The 21364-nt window shown below is 42.4% G+C and overlaps 1 long non-coding RNA gene across 1 annotated transcript; it reads left to right on the forward strand.

Annotated features, from left to right (window-relative positions):
- Positions 1-17021: 17021 nt before the first annotated feature.
- Positions 17022-21152, forward strand: LOC137202364 (uncharacterized). The gene is made up of 4 exons (XR_010932561.1): positions 17022-17047; positions 18701-18755; positions 19829-19924; positions 20466-21152. It is a non-coding gene; the product is annotated as an uncharacterized lncRNA (long non-coding RNA).
- Positions 21153-21364: the final 212 nt, after the last annotated feature.

The raw sequence follows: 21364 nt of genomic DNA on the forward strand, positions 1-21364 counted from the left end.
TCTAGGAGTGGATCATGAAATATATAAGATGACCTGGAGCACCTTAGAGTTCCAGAAATTAAGAAAGTGCTCAAGATGAAACAATACCCACAACGAAGAGGGCTTGTCAAAAGGACAAAGGAGCCAACTGAAAAGAGTTTCAAAGTAAATATCTTTGAGTCTATGAACTACTGAATAAATAAATGGGGGAGAGTAGACAATCTCCCATACAGAAGAATTCCAAATAATTTCTATAGATATTCTGCCCTCAAGGAGCACAGCTCCCTGCTCCCTAAGTGGAGGCCACACATAGTGACTTCTTTCCCAAGAGGATAGTATAGAAAAGGGGGGAAAGGTGGAGAAACGTGGCAGACACTACCTCAGAGGGGATCAAGATTAACATCAATAGTGAGAAGGCTTGGCTTGATAGTAGCCACCCTTAGTATGATGTGATGAGAATGGCATTTTACCTCCTCCAAAATGTCATCTTGTTCTAATCTTGAGGAAAACATCCAACAAATAACAGTTGTGAGATACGTCCTACAAAATATCTGACCAGTACTCCTCAGAACTGTCAAGGTCATCAAAACAAAGTGTGATAAACTTGTCACAGCCGAAAAAACTTAACAACTACGTTTAATGTGGCATCCTGGATGAGATTCAAGAACAGAAAAAGGATATTCAATAAACACTAAAGAAACCTTAATAAAGTATGGGCTTTAGTTAAGAATAATGAGTCAATATTGGCTCAAACTATGGCAAATGTACCATGATAATGTAAAATGTTAATAATAGTGAAACAGGCACTGGCATGGGATACATGGGAATTCTCTTTACTATCTTTGTCATTTCTTTTTCTGTAAATCGAACTATTCTAAAATTCTGTAAATCTAGAACTATTCTGAAATTTTAAAAATTTGAAGCAAAATCCAAAAATGCATTCATATAAACAAAAATAATACATTATGTAGTAACACATACACATAAAAGATACATAATAAACCCAATGGTTGTTTACAGGGGAAGAGAATGAGTGTAAAGAATGTGTATGGACAGGAAGGAAGGGAAGGAGGGAGGGAGGGAAAGACTTGCATGAACCAATGAAGATAAATTTCTATGAATCGATAATTGAGATAAATCCAAACTTCTGACCAGAGACATATAAAGGAAAAAAAATGATACACCCCGTTCCAGTGCCATACTACCAGTGCTTCTGCCAGAGCATGGGACCAACATTTGTACTATATCTACCTGTGTTTCCTTCTTTTGAAAGAATTGCCTTTGGAGCAATTGCTTCTTCTGGTCACTTTCTACATTGAAGCCTAAGCGCATTGCTCATATCAAGTAGGAAACTGGGTATGTTGTCTGTACCCCTGCATATTAAGAACACTGCTTAATGAGGTGCTCTGACAGAGCAATTTAGAAGTATATGCAGGGATATTAAAGTATTATCTTTGTTGCTCTTAAATTCCTTTATTTTATTTTTCTTATAGTTTTAGTGGTCTGTAAGATATTTGGAGAAAATATTGATGAAAGAAAATGGATTCACACTTAGGAGTCAGAGAGATCTGTGTTCAAATTCAGCGTAGAAGTTAGACTTAAGCAAATGACTTAATTCTTTTGGTTTCAGCTCCCTTATCTGTAAAAACTGTGATAATCACACTCTGTGTAATGTATGTATATCCTAGAACAGGGCCTCGTCTACAGCAGTGCTCAATTTTCCTTGACTCTTCCACTGTTGCTTTTAGATATTGAGATAAGTGATGCTATCTTATAGGAAAATGGGAAAATTATAGACTGAAATTTCCACCTGCTTAGCTAGGGTCATTGGTGTGGTCTATGGTATTTGATTATCTTAGGTAAAGGTAATCTTCCAATGGGGATGACTTAGGAGGCTCATGCTTTGTGAATCAGGAGATGAAAGGACTAATCCATGCTCTGTTGTTCACTGTCTTTGTAACCTAGGGACACTCACCTCCATTCTCTGGGCTCAGTTTTCTCACCTCTTAAATGTCACACTAGTTGATCTCCAAGAAGCCCCATGAGGAAGCTAGCTCAATAAATTAAAATCAAAATTGTTCTTTGTGTTTTCACGGATGTTGTCCTCATTCCTGGGTGGAAAACTGTGCCCTTTGTTGAGATTTGGTCCCCATATTGATGGAAGCTGATGTAGCTGTTTGAATCTTTTAACAATGTGCCCATGAGTGAAATGATCAGGGACTCAAATATGTTATAGAACCCGTTGAAACCAAAAGTATGGTTCCAAAAGTCCCTACCGGGTCTAACATTCCATTTCTAATTGGAATATGAGGTGATTTTTTTTTTCCGTAAGACGCCCCCCAAAGTCACTGAACACAAAATTATGGAGAAAAGTGTCTCTAAAGTGAAAGGACCTCAGATGAGTATAAAGGTGAGAAGTACAAAAAGAATAAAGTTCCCAAGACAAGGCCACTTCTGAGTCCTCTGAATGGATAGTTCATGTGGCTTAACATGAAGATTCAACTCTGTTGAATTCCAGAAATTTCTACTGAGCATCCACCATGACCCAGACACTCTCTTCAGTCCTGGATGTGCCAGGGGAGTGTTTAAAGGCTTATACTTATAACATGGGACTTACAGGATCAGATTTGCATTTTAGAAAGATCACTGCATGGTGTGGATTTGAGTGGGGAAAGAGGAAAGGCAGGGAGACCAGGGGGAAGGTTTCAGAGATTATTAACAAAGTCCAGGCAAAATGCTATGGTGGTCTGCATCGGGGTGTGCTGATGGAGGTGAAGAGAAATGGATAGTTCTGAGAGAGATTCAGGAGAAAGAAAAACCCAAACTTGGTGACTGGTTAAATGACATATGTACAATGGGTTTACATTTGTAATCCGTGATGTACAGGGTTGGAGCAGGGTGGACCGGAATGCAAACCATGAGTTGCCTCTTAGAAGCAAGTCTTCTTCCTAGGACTAGCTGAGGATGGGGGTTTTCCTTGAATCTTCTTCATAAATCTGCACAGGAGAAAAACAAGAGGCCAGGCAAGAAGATGCATGTTGGAGGTAAAAAGAAAAACAGGTTTGGTCCTAATAAGGTCGTGGAAGGGGGGAGGAAGGCGGGGAGGAATGTTCTGGAGCAATCTGCCCAGAGGTGAGGACTGGCTTGTGAGGCTGCCGGTATCTGCAGCGAGATGTTAACGGGGGTTATCAGCTGTCGCTGAAACAAGGAGCACGTGTGTGGGTCCCGAAGAAACGCCAGGCTTTCTGTGTACAGATGTCCTCAGAGAACAAATGCTCTTGGCAAGCCCACCTCTGAACACTGGTTACACAAGACAGACACCTTTAATGGAGGTTTGGCCCTTCTCAGCGGGGGCCCCTTTGCACAGAGCTGCTCCTTCTTTTATCTCTGGCAGAAAGGGGGTCCCTTTTATCCCAAAGAGAAACTCCCTCCACAAGGGAAATCACCGCACCCCAACCAAACGCACAGTCACACATGTACATAGTCCCAGAAGCCTTCTCTGCATTGAAGGCCAGTCGATTTTTTTTTCCCTTGCCAATTCATATTTATACACCAGGGCTTATATTTAAGCACAGTCGTCTTTTTTTTTTTGCGGTACGTGGGCCTCTCACTGTTGTGGCCTTTCCCGTTGCGGAGCACAGCCTCCGGACGCGCAGGCTCAGCGGCCGTGGCTCACAGGTCCAGCCCCTCCACAGCATGTGGAATCTTCCCAGACCAGGGCACGAACCTGTGTCCCCCGCATCGGCAGGCAGACTCTCAACCACTTCGCCACCAGGGAAGCCCAAGCACAGTCCTCTTAAATGAACTATTCTCAGAAGTGATGCTCCTAGAATATGCTCTGGAAATGTGTCCAGAGTCAGATATCAAATGGTGGAGGCCCAAGGGCATCTCTCAAGAAGTACTTTGGCATTTTAGCCTGTTTGACACCATTATAAGGGGGTCCAGGAATCAACTTGACATTCTAGGTCACCTAGAAAATATCTGACGTCTGGAGATCTTGGTAACAATGACAGCAAAAGCATTAATTTGCAATTAGATTGACTTGGGCTGAGTCCTGGCTTTTCCACTGACCTTGAGCCTCTGACTTAATATCTCTGTTTCAATTTCCTCATCTGTAACATGGGAATAATAACCATGGGTGAGCCCTACTGTTATTCCCATGTTACAGGTGGGGAAAACTGAGACACAATGAGATGAAGTGATTATTCCCAGACGAAGCAACTAATAAAAAGCATAGTTTGAATGTGAGCCCAGGCAGTCTGACCCCTTCCTGCAGTGCCTGCCCTACTTACTCCAGATTTCTTCCTTAACCCTCAAAACAACTCTTGTTAATGGGAACTGGAACAAGTTACTTAACTCCTTCAGTCTCTTTGCATCAACAGAAAATAGGGTTTTGTTTTTGCAGACTTCATAGGATGTTAAGGAAATAACTGAGAAATGCAGATAATAGGGTTCAGAGGGCCTGAGCCCTGGTGAGCAGAGTAAGAGAGCCCGTAGACTGCAGTGGTAACAATAATCTCATTGTTAGCTTCGCAACACCCACTATACTTGTAAGTATTTGTTTCAGTGTTTGTGATTTCCTCGAAATACATGTTCAAGGACAGAATCTGTCTCTTCCTTATTTGCCCCTGTACCCACAGCATTTGGCAACCTCACACAGACCCAGAACGTGCTGTGCTTTCCATGTCATCCATCGATGAATGAATAAATAACTCCATGCCGCCTCTCTCTTGGATCGCTGTAAGAATTAAATGAGATAATGTATGTAAAAAGAGCTAGTACAGTGTTTGGCTTGAGAATTCTACCCAATTAGTGTTAGAACTTTCCCCTTTGCAGCCAGAACACATTATCTGAGACAAACACTCTAGGATCACATGATCCAGAGAGTAACAAACAGAATGTCTGGGCTCCTCCGACCAGCACAAACATCCCAGCCAGAATCCACGCACCGAGTGACCTGGGCAGGTGCACGGAATACGAGCACCAGCTGGGCTCCACCTCAATAGGCAGTACCACCATGCATCACCGAGAACAATGCTGTGGGCGCACTGGGAAATCCTGAGAGCAGAAAAGGGAAGGCACTTGATGTACTGATTGATTAAAGCTACTAATTAGGTCTGTACACGGTACAAACACTGACAGCTCTTGCTTACTGGGTACCAGGGAAGGGTTTGGCAGAGATGAGTGAAACGGCAGCCAATCCATCCATGAGCCAACGCACTACATCTATAAAGGGATGATTTAACTGAGTACATTTGGAAACAGAAATTGCTGGCATTGTTCAGGAACCCTAAGTAGAAATAGTTGTTCAGAAACTAAACAGACAGGTGGGCAAAAAAGTCTCTTGTCTCTTGAAACGGCTCAGAAAAGAGCTAAAATCAAAAAGCAACAGGCAGCATGAAAACACGGACTTGGGCGTCAGGCAGACTTCCCTTCCAGTCTTGGCTCTACCAACTGTGACCTGAGGCAAGTCAACTAGCACCTCTGAGCTTCCATTTCCTCTTCTTCAAAATAGAGAATATCCACTTCGTAGAGGTACGAAAGCTTCTATAAATACTCTGTATAAGGGACTAGCAAGTGGTTGATCTGCTGCCATCACCACCACCACCTAAAGGGAGGCACCCTGATTAGATGAGCCACACCACCTGGAATCAGTACATTCCTATCTTCCCTTTTAAGTGGCTCTAGTGGTTGTATTACTGTGTTTTGTGGTGAGTCACTGTCTATTTAGATAACAAGTGGCAAATAAGGACTCAGAGATGGGAGGGACCTGGATCATCTTCAAATAAGATAAGCCACTCCAGAAATAAATGACAGGGCATCGGCTGGGATGGGGGAGAGGGAAGGGGCTGGCATGAACCTAGGAGGCTGAAAGAGGGCAAAGTCTGAGAAAAGAGGCAACAGGAAGAGTTCGAGGACAGAGTTGAAGGCAAGCAGTGGCCCAAATACGAGTGAGTAGCTGAGTGATGGGGCATCACCCACTTCTGGGTGGGGAGTCTCTATCCATCCAGCAGCAATGAGAGGCCAGCTAGTTCATGACTGGCAGCCCTGGAACATCTCAGGAAGAGAAGGAGTAGATACTGCAGGAAGTGGGAAGTGCATCTAGGCTAGAAATGGGGCTGGTTGAACACCCATATAATAGGAGCCTTAGACATCAGGGTCCCCTATCTCATCAGATACCCAGGGCAGGGGAAAAAGAGTGGGTCACTGGTGAAACTGAATCAGGCAGTCTCTAGACTTGCCTTTCTTTAACTTTCTATTTAAGCCTTTTTAATTTATGCAAGTAGAACTAAAAATCTTACAATAAATTTCTACTATACAGGATGCTAACGAGATCTGATACATGGTATATGGCATATGCAAGAGTAGTGTTTTTTTCCCTTATTTAAAACTGAGAATTACTTTTTAAGTCAAACTTTATTGAAAAAAATAGTCAATAACACTTAACATTTCTTGAAAGCGATCTTTTCTTTTTCCACATTTTTAAAACTTATAAGGAGAACACAATACATTTCTGTGAACTAATTGGTTTAAGATAAAACAGAATTTAATTTTGCTAAAGATAGGTTTTATATATTTAATCTAAATAAAGTTTGTCCATTTTTTTACATACTATTTAAAACATGAAAATGTATTGACACTGTTGAATTGTAAAGCTACTGAAATCATAAACCAAAGCAATATGAATAAAAATATAGCCTAAGAAAATTTATACAAGACTTTGAAAAAAAAATATTCTTGTTAACATCGTCAGACTGAACTATAGGCCTAGCTATTCCCAAATAATTAGAGACATGTGTTGGTTTCTTGATTTCTTATAGACATGTGCATGCATTAAAAAAAGTTATGTTTATAATAAAATAATTTTTTCTTTTTACTGCATGAATACTAAATTCTTGGTCAAGCCTGAGATCAGTACATACAGATTTTCCAACTGAAGTGAGACAGTTTATGTCCGGGCTCTTGGTCCGTGTTACACACGGAAAAGCTTGCTCATACATGTAGGAAGCTGAAAACGGTACCAAAACGGCCCTTGATTTCCTATGCAAGCCTGGATATTCCTCTTCACAGAAACCAGAACTTGTAAGCGGCAGGTCAGTAAACCTCATCTCCCATGTACTATCTGACTGCCCCTCGTAGAGTTCTTCCTCTTCTCTCAAAGTCAATTTCTCCGGCAGAGCAGAAGATTCAGAGAAAGTGTCCCTCATCCTGGCAGACACGTGTGTCCAAAGGGAGGGAAACTTCTCCTCAGTTTGGTCCTGCAGATCTTCTAGGTGGTTGATGATAAACCTTGCACACCACTAGCCTTCCTCTCTCGCAAGCCTAAGCACCAGAGGAAACATGTCAAGCAGTCCTCTCCCAACGTGATTTTTCCCAAGAATCTCACACTTGAAGTCAAAGCATTCTTCCTAAGGCTTTGCAGAGACTTCTTCCCTTGGCCCATGTGATGAAAAGTGTCCTTGAGGTAGGCTGATTTCTGCAACCATTCTTCACCTTCAAAGATCTCAACAAATCTGGCTAACAGTTTTCCTGAAAGTACCCCTGCCATTCACTTTTCAGCTCAAACTCTTGTTGAGAAAAATCCCTCTGCAAAGCCACCAAATTTCTGTATGAAGAAACCTCTCCTGGAGCCAACTGCTAATAGGCCTTCATCTACACAGACACCAACACAGTTTCTCCAAGACAGACTTTGTGTTTCTAGATATAAAGACAAAACACTAAATATAGATAGTTTTTCCATAAACAAGATGAAAAGACCATCCTGTGAATGGGAGAAAATATTTGCAAATGAAGCAACTAACAAAGGATTAATCTCCAAAATTTACAAACAGCTCATGCAGCTCAACATCAAAAAAACAAACAACCCAATCCAAAAATGGGCAGAAGACCTAAATAGACATTTCTCCAAAGAAGATATACAGATTGCCAACAAACATATGAAAGGATGCTCAACATCATTAATCATTAGAGAAATGCAAATCAAAACTACAATGAGGTATCACCTCACACCAGTCAGAATGGCCATCATCAAAAAATCTACAAACAGTAAATGCTGGAGAGGGTGTGGAGAAAAGGGAACCCTCTTGCACTGTTGGTGGGAATGTAAATTGCTACAGAGGTTCCTTAAAAAACTAAAAATAGAACTACCATACGACCCAGCAGTCCCACTAATGGACACCTACCCTGAGAAAACCGTAATTCAAAAAGAGTCATGTACCACATGTTCACTGCAGCTCTATTTACAATAGCCAGGACATGGAAGCAACCTACATGTCCACTGACAGATGAATGGATAAAGAAGATGTGGCACATGTATACAATGGAATACTACTCAGCCATAAAGAGAAATGAAATTGAGTTATTTGTAGTGAAGTGAATGGACCTAGAGTCTGTCATACAGAGTGAAGTAAGCCAGAAAGAGAAAAACAAATACCGTATGCTAACACATATATATGGAATCTAAAAAAAAAAAAAAAAAAGGTTCTGAAGAACCTACGGGCAGGACAGGAATAAAGACGCACATCTAGAGAATGGACTTGAGGATACGGGGAGGGGGAAGGGTAAGCTGGGACGAAGTGAGAGAGTGGCATGGACATATATACACTACCAAACGTAAAATAGATAGCTAGTGGGAAGTAGCCGCAGAGCACAGGGAGATCCGCTCAGTGCTTGGTGACCACCTAGATGGGTGGGATAGGGAGGGTGGGAGGGAGACGCAAGAGGGAGGGGATATGGGGATATATGTATATGTATAGCTGATTCACTTTGTTATAAAGCAGAAACTAACACACCATTGTAAAGCAATTATACTCCAATAAAGATGTTAAAAAAAAGGGAGATTACATTCTATTGGAGGAAAGCAGTCAATAAACAAATATGCAAATTAATAAAAATAAAACATCTTGTATCTATAAAAAATATATATAGATGGTTTTTCGCTTGTTTCAGACAATCATTTCTGGTAGCAGTAAAAGTTTTCTTGAATTTCACCATCATTTACAAATCTTGCAAATACCACATCATGACATTTACTGGTGAAATCTATTGACTCTTCAGCTTCAATAGAAAACCTATTGTTTCTCGGTTTATTACACAGACCTCTGCATCATCATGTGAGGTGTCATCCATGCATTGACTAATCAAATGGCTTGAAAGTGGAATGTTTCCCTTTCTCCTCCTGTATCTCTTCCTACCATTTTATTCATTTTATTTTTTCTAGCATTATTAGGTTTTCACCAACTGTGTGACTTTTCCTTTTGGGGGCAATAAGTTCTGCTACTAAGTAACTTGCTCCTTGAACCTGAGTGTGATTTTTTAGCTAAAGGTTTACCTTGTTTATTTTGATATTCCAGTAGCCATTTAAAATCATCAGCACCTTTTCTTGTTAAAGGGCTGTGATTTGTCGTTAAAAGTCATGTTTTGCTAAAGCTATCACCGCATTGGTGAGTTGTTTGCCACAGACCTGCACAGTGGAATAGGGCAGTATAGATCGCTAGGCGTGTAAATCCATTGAGGAGTAGCTTTCAGCACAAAGAGGGACTTCAGTTGTGTGCCACTTACAGCAGGAGTGCAGTGAAATGACTCAGAAGATTGTAATTCTTCATTACTAATCTTATCAGAGTCATCCATACCTGCAGGACTAGAAAAGCTCAGGAAAAACAAACATGGAAGAGGAACCAGGGAACACTGAAAAAGGGAAACTAACCCTACCAGATGCTGAAACATGCTATAAAGCCAGTATAATTTAAACAAAGAAACAAAACAGGATTGACACATGAATTGACAAATAGACCAATGGAATAGAATTGGAAATCCAGAAATAGACCAGGTACATTTGGAAATTTAGTATATGATAAAGGTGACCTCTCAAGTCATTGGTGCAAAAAATATACATTTGAGTAAATCATGCTGGACAACTAAGTAGTCAAGAGGTTGGGCTTACAGAAGCAAGAGCAGAAGAAGCCCTCCACAGAGTTGGGGAAAGAGGTTGTGCTGGCTTGTGCTGTAGCTCTGAGAGGGTTCATGGGCCTGGTGCTAAAACAAGCTGGAGGCTGAAACCAACTGCCAGGGTGACTTTGAAAGGAACAGGAAGAAATGAGAAGTTCTCCTTCGACCTCCCAATCTCCTCTGTGAAGTTGCTGGTAAAGGAGAAAATGAAAGGTACAAAGTCCCAGCACCAGCATCACAGAGAAGAGTAGCAGAAGGTGGGTTTGGAGCTGAGCTTAACGGCTGGCAAACTTGTAAATGCTGAATACCTTTTGAGTTAGCATGCATTAGCCTATAAGTCTATCAAGAGGAAGGAGCGAGGGCAAGTGAAGGTAGAGGATGGAATAAGGGTGCTAAATTTTCATCTTCCTTAATAGAAAGTTAAGGCAATAGCCAAAGTGATAAGTCATGATAGTAATATAAACATAACACTTAATAAAACAGCATGAAACAGCTAAAAAAAGTTTAAGGACTGGAACTCAGGTGGGGAAGACTGGGACAGAGGTTTAGCTTTTTAAATTACAGACACATACTTGACTTTGATTTTTAAAAAATTAAAACTTAAATAAGAGCATATGAGTGAAGGGAAAAAATAAATTCAATATTATAAGGTAATTTCACTCTTGGAAAGTGAGTGGGAAAACTATCATTTTGATAATACAAACTCCCAAAAGCAAAAATGGAAAATCCTTTTTGTTGTTGAATCATGTGAGAAATGGATAAGAAATTAGATTAGTGGGCCTTGTGAGGGCAGATCATTTTATTCACCAATTATACCCAGATTTTATGAAAAAATACATGAAAGAAAGATTGAATGGAAGAATTCACAACAGAAAGAGCAGCCACATCCACCTGCATTAATCACAAAGAATCTCAAGGGCTTTTACCAAGAGAAAAAACATCTATCCTGCACCCAAGTTGCTGGTTTCAGATGAGTAACCAGAGTATTTTGATGGCATGTGGTTAGCGCTCTTTCAATGATAGGGACAAAGAACTGTGAACCATAGAAGGTGGAGAATATCACTCTGCCTGGGAGTAGCTGATGGTGACCTTGATGGTTGATGGACCATGGTTGGTCTGAGTCTTGAAGAAAGTCTAAGAGTTTACCAGGTATGGAAACAGAGGGAAGAGAATAAGAGAGGGCACAGAGAGATGACAAGCCTTGATGCATCCAAGAAGAGTCAAATGTCCTGTGGGGATGGAGCAGAGTCTGAGGAGATGCATGGTGGGTAATGAGATTGGAGAGGGCGGTGGTCACCAAGCTGAGTTCATTGGATCTTATTCTTTGGGCATTGGGGAGCAAACAGAAGCAGAAAAGTCCCTGCGTCGGATTTGAATTTTAGGGAAGCTCTTTCCGATAGTAACGTGGAAGAAGAACCCAGAGCAAAAGAGAACAGATACAGGCACCAGAACCAGAAATAACAATAAGAAAAGCTAATAGGCATTCAGTGCTTATAACATGCCCAGGTCTGTGCTCAGGCTTGGCCTGCATTGTCTCATTTAATCATTTTTTTTTGATGGAATATTATTTTATTTTATTTTTAAAAAATTTTATTGGAGTATAGTTGAGTTACAATGTTGTGTTAGTTTCTGCTATACAGGGAACTCTTCTCAATACTCTGTAATGATCTATATGGGAAAACTATCTAAAAAAGAGTGGATATATATATATGTATAACTGATTCACTTAGTCTCATTTAATCTTGAATTATACAGATAGGGACACTGAGAAATAAGAGATTGGGCTTTTATTTAAGAAAAAAAATAGTGTTCACTAGCCAGGAAGCCTCCAGTACATTTTCTGTCTGGGCAGGAACCAATCAACATGTGGCATTGGCCTGATTCCACCAGGTGTGCTTATCTGGCAGAAGGAAACATTTGGGCAGGAATGAGGGCAGTTCCTGACAAGCGCAGAATGACATTCATTGAGAGGCAAGTAGGGTTGATGCCTAAATATGGTTATTATTTTTTAAACATCTTTATTGGGGTATAATTGCCTTACAATGGTGTGTTAGTTTCTGCTTTACAACAAAGTGAATCAGCTATACATATACATATATCCCCATATCCCCTCCCTCTTGTGTCTCCCTCCCATCCTCCCTATCCCACCCCTCTAGGTGGTCACAAAGCACCAAGCTGATCTCCCTATGCTATGTGGCTGCTTCCCACTAGCTATCTACTTTACATTTGGTAGCGTATATACAAGTCCATGCCACTCTCACACTTCGTCCCACCTTACCCTTACCCCTCCCAGTGTCCTCAACTCTGCTCTCCACGTCTGCATCTTTATTCCTGTCTTGCCCCTGGGTTCTCCAGAACCATTTTTTTCCTTTTTTTTTTTTCTTAGATTTCATATATATGTGTTAGCATACAGTATTTGTTTTTCTCTTTCTGACATACTTCACTCTGTATGACAGACTCTAGGTCCATCCACCTCACTACAAAAAACTCAATTTCATTTCTTTTTATGGCTGAGTAATATTCCATTGTATATATGTGCCACATCTTCTTTACCCATTCATCTGTCAGTGGACATGTAGGTTGCTTCCATGTCCTGGCTATTGTAAATAGAGCTGCAATGAACATTGGGATACATGACTCTTTTTGAATTATGGTTTTCTCAGGGTACATGCCCAGTAGTGGGATTGCTGGGTCGCATGGTAGTTCTATTTTTAGTTTTTTAAGGAATCTCCATACTGTTCTCCACAGTGGCTGTATCAATTTACATTCCCACCAACAGTGCAAGAGGGTTCCCTTTTCTCCACACCCACTCCAGCATTTATTGTTTCTAGATTTTTTGATGATGGCCATTCTGACTGGTGTGAGGTGATACCTCATCGTAGTTTTGATTTGCATTTCTCTAATGATTAGTGATGTTGAGCATCCTTTCATGTGTTTGTTGGCAATCTGTATATCTTCTTTGGAGAAATGTCTATTTAGGTCTTCTGCCCATTTTTGGATTGGGTTGTTTGTTTTTTTGATATTGAGCTGCATGAGTTGTTTGTAAATTTTGGAGATTAATCCTTTGTCAGTTGCTTCATTTGCAAATATTTTCTCCCGTTCAGAGGGTTGTCTTTTCATCTTGTTTATGGTTTCTTTTTCTGTGCAAATGCTTTTAAGTTTCATTAGGTCCCATTTGTTTATTTTTGTTTTTATTTCCATTTCTCTAGGAGCTGGGTCAAAAAGGATCTTGCTGTGATTTATGTCATAGAGTGTTCTGCTTATGTTTTCCTCTAAGAGTTTTATAGTGTCTGGCCTTACATTTAGGTCTTTAATCCATTTTGAGTTTCTAAATATGATTATTAAAGAGAAGTTCAGGGCCATGATGTCAGAAGATATCCAGCCAGTCTCCCAACATCCGGTTCCCCCCAAAGCTTGTCCACTCTAGCTGTGGGTGACTTAATCTCACCATCAAGAAGTATTAATCATGCCTCACTTCAATAAGTTACCATTTGGTACTCCAGAATGATGCGTGGCACACTACATGTTCAATACATACTGTTTTCTTCTGCCCACTCCCCTTTTCACTGAATTTCCCTCCTCTTGTCTCCATATAACCACTCTCCTGAACTCACCATTGCTCTCTCCAAACAAGTGCCTCACCATTGCTCTCTCCAATGAACTCACCATTGCTCTCTCCAAACAAGTGCCTCACCATTGCTCTCTCCAATGAACTCACTATTGCTCTCTCCAAACAAGTGCCTCCTTCCAGTTTCAACAGTGGCTTCATCAACTCAACCGCTGGCCAAGCAAGAAATGTCAACGTCACTGTCAACTTCTCCTCCTCTCCTCCATATTTCTATCTTGACCCTAATTCCTGATGCTTTCCCAACCATCCTCTTTTCTCACCTGACCACCTCTGACTTACTTGGTCATCCAAAGAGGCTTCTTCTTGTTGTCCAACCACTAGTTTTGCCAGCACCAAAAAACAGCCCCTCACATCCTCTGTTATGGGCTGAATTATGGCCCTTCAGAACATGCTGAAGTCCTAACCCCCAGTACTTGTAAATGTGGCCTTATTTGGAAATAGGGTCTTTGTAGATGATCAAGTTAAGATGAGGTCATTAGGGCAGGTCCTAATCCAATACGACTGCATCCTTATGAAAAGGGGGTAATTTGAACACAGAGTCAGAGACGGACACAGGGAGAATGCCATGTGAAAATGCAGGCAGAGATGTGTCTATAAACCAAGGAACACCAAAGATTACCAGCAAACCACCAGAACCTAGGGGAAAGGCATGGAACAGATTCCCTCCCATATCTTCAGAAGGAACCAAGTCTGCTGACACATTGATCTCAGACTTCTAGCCTCCAGGCAGTGAGATAAGTTTCTGTTGTTTAAGCCACCCAGTTTGTGGTACTTCATTACAGTAGCCCTAGTGAATTAACACTGTCTCCAAGGTTTTTTTCTAAATGCACATCTGATTATACCAATCTCTGCTTAAAATCCTTCCACAATAATGAAAATTATAGGTTCTATTTATCAAGCACCTGCTGAGGGCACAATGGTCCATCTCTACTGTATCTAATCCTTACAACATCCCTGGAAAGAGGAATTACCATTCCTGATTTTTCAGTTGAAGTAAAACGATCTTTTAAAAAGCTGTCACTTGGGACTTCCCTGGAGGTCCAATGGTTAAGACTTCGCCTTCCAATGCAGTGGGGTGTGGGTTCAATCCCTGGTCGGGGAGCTAAGATCCCACATGCCTCAGGGCCAAAAAACCAAAACATAAAACAGAAGCAATATTGTAACAAATTCAATAAAGACTTTTAAAAAGGTCTACATCAAAAAAAAAAATCTTAAAAAAAAAAAAGCTGTCACGTGCCCAAGTTCCCAAATGTAGTCAGCAGAAAAACTGAAGTATGACTCTTGATCTCTTTGAATCCCAAAGTTAAACTAGCATTGCAGGTTTCACTATAACAGGGCTCAGCAAACTTCTTTTGTAAAGCGCCAGATAGTAAATATGTTAGGCTTTGCAGGACATATGGTCTCTGTTGTGACCACTCAATACTGCCATCCATAGCGTGAAATCAGCCCTAGACTATATGTAAATGAATGGACATGAATGCGTTTCAATAAACCTTTATTTACAAAAAACAAGCTTCAGGTCAGATTTGGCCCTCTGGTCATAGTTTGCCAACCCTTGCCCTACAACATTGTCTTTAGGAGCTAATCCACACTCCTTGATAGTCATTAATATTCATAGTGTGCTTGCTTTATGCCAGGAGCTGTTCATGTCTTCATTTATTTAAATTCCCACTACTGTTATCTATACTTTAGAGGTTATGAACTTGCCAAGGTCACACAAATAGTGACAGAGCCAGGATCCAAATCTGGGTAGTCAGGCTCCAAAGCCCACAGTCTCACTCATGGTCCACAAGGGCCTTCACACCTCGCTGTGATATACATAGCCCATCACATTCCTCCACCCTCCCCGTCCTTCCTCTCCAAACACCCTGTTCTTTCAGCCATACCATAGCTGAGACTGGGAAAAGGAAGCAGGAGACAGAGCTAGCCCCACCCGCCTGCTCTGGAATGTACATTTGGCCAAGACCCTTTGTCCGTGGGATGGGAAGCCCAGAGCAGGGAGTGGGTACATACCTCCTGCACCTGGTTTGGGTGAGAATCTAGGGAGATGAAATACAATATCGAAGTAAAAGTATCAACAGTTTTTGGCAAAATGCCTAGGCTTGCTTTAAAGCATTTAAGTAATTTACTCATTGATTCTTGCTACTTTTCAATAGAATCTTATTATTATTCAACAGAATCTGAGCTGGTGACATAGCTACTTGCCTCCCAACTGCTATGCTTACATTTCCTTTCCTAACAGACCCCAATTTTGTTTGCAATGTCAGCTGGAGGTGACCAATGACGCATCAACAGAAGTCTGTTGGGGATATCCAGGGAAGTTTTGCTTTTCTGTCGTAAATAAGTGTGTCTTTTCCCAGTTGCTTTCTTCTTCTTTCTTCCTGGAATGCGGCCAAAGAACTAGTACCGTAAGTCCCCAACATGTGAACCTTCAAGTTGCGAACTTTCAAAGACGCGAACGTGCATTCGCATGTCCAGTCGCGTAAGTTAGTTCATGTGTCTGGTGTACATTGTCACGTGTGTGCATCCTCTACAAGTGGTTGTGCTTTTGTGTGCTTTACAGTAATATTTTTTGTGTTTGTTTTTTATGTATTATCTGTGTGAAAAGTATTATAAACCTATTACAGTACAGTACCATATAGCCGATTGTGTTAGTTGGGTGCCTAGGCTAACTTTGCTGGACTTACGAATGTGCTCTCAGAGCAGAACTCATTTGCATGTAAGGGACTTACTGTAGTAGAGCAGCCAGCAGCCATCTCACAACCACAAGGATGAAAGTTCTTTACCAAAGCTGGTAGAGAAAAAAGATAGATTCTGGGGCATCAATGGAATCATGCAGCTTGCACACCCTGCTTCACATTCCCTGTCTCCAAACTTTGGGTCGAGGGAGGAAAATCATCCCTCCTTTGGTTAAACCACTGTAGTTGGGTTTCTGCTACATGTAGACTTCCTAACAGAAAGACCTGGTCAGCACACAGGATGTATCCTCAGCAAAGAACACAATTTCTAGGATGTAGTAAGTAAGCCCTCACTTAGTGTTTGATGAATGAATCAATGAGTACATGACTGTATTAATAGAAGAAAGAAGCACTAGACTACAGAGGTCAGCGCCCTAGGTAAAAATAATATTTATAGCTCCCACTCATTGCTCAGCACATACTACATCTCCTGCATTTTTTCATTAATCCTCACAGCCCTCGAAGGCTGGTACTGCTGTTCCCATTTCACAGATCAGGAGACAAAGCTGGAGGATACTAGGCTGACCAGGGTATGGGGGGAATAGGATTTGAATCCAGATCTGGGTGATGCTGACGCTTGTATTCCTTCTCTCAGGCCAGGCTGCTGTCATGATTATCTGCCCATGGGGCAGCTGGGCTAAGGCTAGTGGAAGATGACAGAAACCTGAGGGAGAGCCCAGGCCCTACACCACCAAGCTCTACAAGCACGGACAATTCTTGCCTCTGTGCCTCAGTTTCCTCTTATGTAAACAAGGTGACAATAGTCCCTTCCTCACTGGCGTGTTATGTTAAATGTGACGTGTGTAGGTAAGGCGTTTGGCAGAGTGCTTGTAAAGTCTGAAAAAATAGTGCCCAGCGGCATTATTGTCATCATCCCCCCAAGAGCCCTGTAAGAATCTGTGACACGAATGTGGGCCAGCCCTGAATAAAAGGCTCCAGAGGAGGTGTCCAGGCGAGCCGGGCCTCGCAGCTGTCAGAGCCTGTGTGTTCTTTAACTTTGGAGACCCGGTCCAAACTTCTCACTGCCTTCACCAGCATCCCCTTTTGAGCACAGATGCCCGTGAGATTTCTCTCCCTCCCTCGAAGTTCTGATAACTTGCCGACTTCATTGTCATTCCCAGCTGAGGGAGCATCCCTTAGAGCCTGGAGGCTCTCCCCTTAATCCCAGGCAGGTTTCAGACAATGCCCCGATGGGCGGACACCAGCTACCGTCTGGCTCCTGGCCGGCCCGCCTCAGCACCAGGAGCGGCTGGGTGTTGGATGCGTCTGAGATGAGATGCGGGGGCGGGTTTGAGTCTGAGATGCTAATCTGTCCAGCTGAAGGCTTCACATCTGCCTTGGCACACACAGGCACAGGGGATCTGAAGAGTCAGTTACAGCTCCCAGCAGGTGGGGCGGAGTCCTGGGGCACTGAATACAGGTAGGGCCAGATGCCTACGCGAACAAAGCTGGCATGGCAAATCCCACTGATGCCTGGGGCCACTCAGAGAGTCAGTGTGGGAAAGAATAGGACAGGAAGTTGCTGGATAAAGTCGGGTCTTTGCGATCAGATCTCTGTTTGGATACCAGATCTTATGCTTGTTCACTGTGTGACTTACTACATTACCGAACCTCTTTTAGATGCCGTTTTTTCATCTTCAAAGTGGGAAAAATAATAGTGCCCACTGTTGTTATGAGTCTTAGAGGAGACGATTCAGCAAAGCTCTCAGCACAGTATTTGGAAAATTGTTAATGGTTGATAAATATTAGCTCTGATAATCACATAGCATCCAGTATACATATTATGAAAGCACCAAACACTTCTGAACAATCAGTTACAAACTGCTGTGTGCTCTGTGATGCTGGATTGTGGCTGCACTTTATATATATATTTTTTGTTGCTTATCTATGTCCTGTAAAAGTGTTAGGATGAATGGGCATAGTACTATATTGTGATAAGAACATATCCAGTTCTTAAAGTACAAGTTTAGTCAGTGCTTACCATCTCCTCAGTGCTGTTTATTGTTCTGAATAAATAAAATTATCCAACATGGTTCCTGCTTTCAAAGAGCTTTCAGTCTAACTGAGGAGACAGCATAAACAGAGATAAAAGTCATATAAAAATGTTAAGAGCCTATGATAAGGCATGTAGCTCAGTGCTAATGTGGGTGGATGGGACCATAATCCCTGGGATTATTGAGAAGAGAGAGGTATCCAGGAGAAATGGAATGGATACCTAGGGTCTGGCTGGCCCCCTCCCAAGGGGCCTGAGATCATTAAAATTTGAGGTTGACAGGAAAAGGTGAGAAGTAATCCTTACATTGCATTTACTATGTGCCAGATACTCGTCAGGCATTGTACATACGTTTTCACTTTCATCCACAAAACAAACCTATGTGGTTGATCATGTTATTATCCCCATTTTAAGGATGAACGAGTTGGATACAGAGAAGTGAAGTAACTTACCACCAGTCACACAGCTGGTAAGTGGCAGAGCTGGATTTTGAGCTCAGACAGTCTCCTTCCCATAACTGCTCTTAACCATTCTCTTACACTTCCTTTCAGAAGAAAGGAAACCAGATTGTGTTCGTTATGTATAAGTAACAGCAGATGCTATAATGAACAACCCCAAGTCCTCAGCAGCTTAACACAACAGAAGTTTATCACCTGTCAGGTAACAGTTCAACACAGGTGTTCGGCTAGCATCCTTCCACACAGTGATTCAGGGACCCAGACTCTTCCCATCTTGTGCCTCCATGATTCCCTAGGGCCATGAAGTCCTTTTATGGAGATCTCCTGGAAGGGGGTCTCTCCCTACAAAGGAATTTATGGCCAGGCCTGGAAGTGGCATCCCTCATTTCTACCACTATCTAGTATTCAGTCACACAGCCATTCCTAACTGCAAGGAAGGCCGGGAAATGTCATTTAGCCAGACACCTGGGGCAAACATGCATGTTGATGAACACTCACAATCTCTGCCACACAAGACAAAACCCAAATCACTCATCCAAGTGCAAAAAAAAATAGACTTAGTTCCAAAGGCCAACACCAGATGCACAGCTGTAGAATCCGGCATCCAAAGAGCAGCAACATCCTTGGTCCTGATTCTAGAAGAGGGCTAAGGGTACCTGAAGGGCCAGTTTCATAGCTAGCAACCCACAGCGGAAGCAGAAAACTCCAAGCATGACTAAGTGCTCAGAAGCACCATAAACAGAGGCTCTTCCTTCCGCTTGCTCCCCTGCAAAAACAAAACCCCAAACCAACTAGATGCAGCACGACCTCTGCCAGTGCATCAGTGAGTCAGAGTCCCCCACATCTGGAGTCTGGCAGGACACCAGGATCTCGTCAAGATGCTTTAACTATAGAATAGGCTAGAACGTGGCTGGATTCACGATGGGGCTCAGGTCTGGCCAGGCAGGGGGAATAAGATAAGGTCCTGTGACGGGATCATTGTAAGAGGTAGAGAGACAGGAAAGGGATGACGAGGAAAAGCAAAAAGAACTATCACCCAGTAGAGGTACGTGCTCGCTGAGAAATCACCTTGGGCACATTGCAGGTTCTGAGCAAAAGAGCCTTGAGAAGAAGAACTAGACACAGACACCTTGGACTCAGACCATCCAGAACTTCTCCCCATCTTGTATTCCACATCCTGGTAAGTTGCCTCACTTCCGAGCTACTTGAGTCAGAAATGTGTCAATATCATCACTAACCCTCCACTCAGTCACCAAGCCCAGTGGATCCAAATTACCTCTGAAATCTCTCCATTCTGCCCATCCCCACATCCTGGCTGTAGTTCATACACCACCACCCCCTTCTCATCTGGGCTGATAGAGCTACAACTTGACTCCAGTTTTCCCTTCTTCCAATGTTCTTTTAGTCCAACAGATGTTTATTGAGCTTTGTAGCAGATACTAGATTTGCCCTCCAATATCTTTCCTCACCTTCTTCCTAACCACCTGAATCCCAGTTCATTCAGGAAAGTAATATGCACAGTTTAAAAAAAGAAAATCTCACCTTCCCAGCCTTCTTTGCAACTAGAGGTAACTGTGTGACAGAGTTCTGGCCAATGAGAAGTAGGCAGATAGCTCTAGGGAGGGTTTCTTTCCTTGAATGGGAATAAAAGGCTTCCAAGAAAATACCTTTTTCCATTTCCCCTGGCCTTTTCCTCTCCTTCCTGCCTCGAATGTGGATAGGATGCCTGGAGATGCAGCACTTTCTTCCAACTGCAAAGAAGAATGCCAGACACTAAGGATGGTGCAGCCGGGAGCTAGAGGGACCAGACCCTTGATGACTTTCTCAAGCAGCTGCACACGCCTTGGGCTGCCTACTTCCAGATATTTGTTAGGTGGGTGTATTAGGTTCCTATTGCCGCTGTAACAAATGACCATATGCTTAGTGACTTAACACACATTTACTCTCTTACAGTTCTGAAGGCCAGAAGTTCAAAATTAGTCTCAAGGGGTAAAAGTCAAGGTGTTGGCAGAGCTGATCCCTTCTGTTAGCACCAAAGGAAGGATCCACTTCCTTGCCTTTTTCAGCTTCTAAGGCCACCTGGGTTCCTCGGCTCAAGGCCCTTCCTCTGTCTGCAACATGCTTCACTCCAATCTCTGCCTCTGTCATCACACCATCTTCTTCCCTCGGACTCTTCCGGCTCTCTCTTTAAGGATCCTTGTGACTATGAGGCCACGTCAGGATACACTGGGGACCTCAGGGAAATCCAGAATAACCTCCCATCTCAAGATCCTTGATCACATCTGCAAAGTCCCTTTTGCCCTTTAAGGGAACATATTGACAGGTTCCAGGGATTAGGGTGAAGGCATCTTTGAGGGTCATCATTCAGTCTACCACAGTAGGAAAAATAAACTCCTTCCTTGTGTAAACTATTGATACTGTGTGACGATTGTTTGTCACTCACAGCTGAAGGCAGTCCAAGCCGATAGGTGCGTCTCCTGGGTCCCAGGCACTGTGCTCGGTGCTAGAGATCCTCCAGCTGGAGAGTCTGTCATGCTGTGTTTGCAACTATTATTTGCTTATTTGACGGCCTTGGGAGGTCATGGACTCTGGAAGGCAGGAAGTGTGCAACTCACGCTTT

This window comes from Pseudorca crassidens, chromosome 11 (assembly GCF_039906515.1).
Source record: "Pseudorca crassidens isolate mPseCra1 chromosome 11, mPseCra1.hap1, whole genome shotgun sequence".
NCBI classification, from domain to species: Eukaryota; Metazoa; Chordata; class Mammalia; order Artiodactyla; family Delphinidae; genus Pseudorca; species Pseudorca crassidens.